Below are 3,256 nucleotides of genomic sequence, written 5' to 3'. Positions count from 1 at the left end.
CAGTGGTTCTCAACCTTCCTAATACCGCGACCCTTTAATACAGTACCTCATGTTGTAGTGACCTCCAACCATAAAATTATTTTTGTTGCTACTTCATAACTGTAATTTTGCTACTGTTATGAATCGTAATGTAAATATCTGATATGCAGGATGTATTTTCATTGTTACAAATTGAACATAATTAAAGCATAGTTATTAATCACAAAAACAATATGTAATTATATATGTGTTTTCCGATGGTCTTAGGCGACCCCTGTGAAAGGGTTGTTCGACCCACAAAGGGGTCACGACTCACAGGTTGAGAACCGCTGCTCTAGTAGATAAGAAAAAATAAATTAAGCCACACATATAATGCAACCCCCCACACAAAGAAAACAATAGATCAAATATTTTAAGAATATAGATGCAAAAGTCCTCAACAATAAAACTAGCAAACCAAATCCATTAGAGGATTATACAACATGACCAAGTGGAATTGATCTCAGAAATGCAAGGGTGATTCAACATATGAAAAATCAATCAATGTAATGAACTACATATGTAAAATAAAGGGGAGAAAAGATTATCTCAATTAATACCAAAAAAAAAATTTGAAATAATTCAACCCTTTTCATGATTAAAAGACACTCAAAAACTAGAAATGGAAATTTCCAACACAATAAAAGGCTTTCATGAAAAACCCACTGCTAACATCATACTCAAGTGAAAGACTAACAGTCTTTCTTCTAAGGTCAGGATGCCCACTTTCTTCCTTTTCTTAAAATATATTTTTAGTAATTTCAGAGATGAAGGAAGAGGGAGAGAGAGATAGAAACATCAATGATGAGAGAGAATCATTGATTGGCTGCCCCCTGCACGCTCCCCACTGGGGATCAAGCCGGCAACCTGGGCATGTGCCCTTGACCGGAATCGAACCTGGGACCCTTTAGTCCGCAGGTCAATGCTCTACCCACTGAGCTAAACCGGCTAGGCCAGGATGCCCACTTTCACCACTTCTAGTCAACACTGTATTGGCAGTTCTAGCCAGAGCAATTAAACAAGAAATAAAAGGCATCCAAACGGAAAAAAGTAAAACTATCTGTGTTCTCAGATAACACAATCTTATATGTAGAAAACCAGAAAAAACTACATACACACTAACATAACCTGTTAGAAATAATAAACAAATTCAACAAAGTGGCAGGATACAAATTCAACACACAAAAATCAGTTGTTGCTATACCCTGTCAATGAACAATCTGAAAAGGAAACGAGGAAAACAATTCAATTTATGATAGCATCAAAAAGAATTAAATACTTATAATTAACCAAAGAGGTTAGTGTAATCCCTGAAAACTATAAAACATTACTTAAAGAAATTAAATAAAACTTAAATTAATGAAAAGACATGTCCATGGAGGACTTAAAAGTTATGATGTCAATGTTACCCAAAGCAATCTATAGACTCAATACAATGCCTATCAAAATCCATTTTTGGCAAAAATAGAAAAATCCATCCTAAAATTCATGTGAAATCACAAGGGACCCCAAAATAGCCACACACACACACACACACACACACACAAAACACAAACAAACAAACAAAAAACACCTTGAAAAAGAACAAAAATTGGAAAATTTACACTTCCTGATTCAAAACTTACTACAAAGTAAATAATCAAAACAGTATGGTATTGGCAATAGGGTAGACCTATAGACCAACAGAAAGAAACAGAGTCCCAAAATTAAGCTTCATATTTATGGTCAAATGATTTTTAACAAGGTTTTCAAGACCATTCAATGGGGGGAAAGACAGTCTTTTCGATAAATAATGCTGGTATAACTGGATATCCACGTGGAAAAGAATAAAGTTGGAACCTTACTTAATACCATATATAATTCAAAATGGATCAAGACCTAAACACAAGAGCTAAAGCTATAAAACTATTAGAAGAAAACAGGAGGGGGAGCTTCATAATACAGGATTTTGCAATGACTTCTCGAATAGGACACCAAAGGCATAAGCAACAAAAGATAAAATACAAACAACCCAATTCAAAAATGGACAAAGGACTTGACTAGACATTTCTCCAAAAACATACAAATGGCCAGTAAACATAAAAAGATGTTCAACATCAGTAATCATTAGGAAAATGCAAATCAAAACCACAAAGAGATACTGCTTCACAACCATTTAAAATGATTATCAAAAAAACCAAAGTGTGAGCAAGATGTGAAGAAACTGGAATCCTTGTGCATTGCTGTTGAAAATGTAAAAATATGCAAACACTATGGAAAACAGTATGCTGGTTCCTCAACAAATTAAAAAACAGAATTATCATGCGCTCCAGTAATTCTCTTCTGGGTATCTATAGTAATAAAAGTGTAATATGCTAATTAGACCAGACATCCTTCCAGATAACCTTCTGGACAAAGCCAGAGCAGTGAGGGAAGCCCGGGTCCCAGTTGCCAGAGGGAAGCTGGTGCTGGCAGCTGGGAGAAGGAAGGCCTACTCTTGCACAAATTTCGTGCATCGGGCCTCTAGTATACCTATAAGAATTGAAAGCAGCAACTGGAACAGAAATTCATACTCCCATGTTCAGAGCAGCATTTTTCACAATAGCTAAAATGTGGAAGCAACCCAAGTGTCCATCAAATGGATAAACAAATGTAGTATATCCATACAATAGAATATTATTCAGCTTTAAAATGGAAGGAAATTAACATAAGCTTCAACCTGAATGAACTGTGAAGATATTATGCTAAATAGAATATAGCAGTCACAAAAGGACAAATAATGTATGATTCCATTTACATGAAGTACTTAAGTCAAATCCAAAGAGGCAGAAAGTAGAATGGTGGTTGCCAGAGACTGGGGGGTGAGGGGGATTGGGAAGTCACTGTTCAATGGTTAGTGAGTTTCAGTTTGGGAAGATGAAAAAAGTTCTAGAGATAGATGGTGATGATGGTTGCCCAATAAAATGTTAAATGTGCTTAATGCCAATGAACTGTATACACTTAAACATGACTATGATGATATTTTTGTATTACATAGATTTTACCACAATTTCAAAAAATGTTTTTTAAAAAAGACACTGGCCAAATTTGTGAAAATTGGAGAATCAAAAATAATAATTGTTTATTTTAATAGAAATTAAAATGGTATCAAGCTAAATGATACCATGGGAAAGCAATCTGATAAATCTAGAAAAAGGAACATTCTATAAGACAAAAGTCAGTATCATGAAAAAAGGAGTTAGTCAGGAAAAAAGAACTC

The sequence above is a fragment of the Myotis brandtii genome, unplaced genomic scaffold, assembly GCF_000412655.1.
Source record: "Myotis brandtii unplaced genomic scaffold, ASM41265v1 scaffold235, whole genome shotgun sequence".
Taxonomy (NCBI): Eukaryota; Metazoa; Chordata; class Mammalia; order Chiroptera; family Vespertilionidae; genus Myotis; species Myotis brandtii.
Note: the sequence above shows the minus strand (reverse complement) of the source record.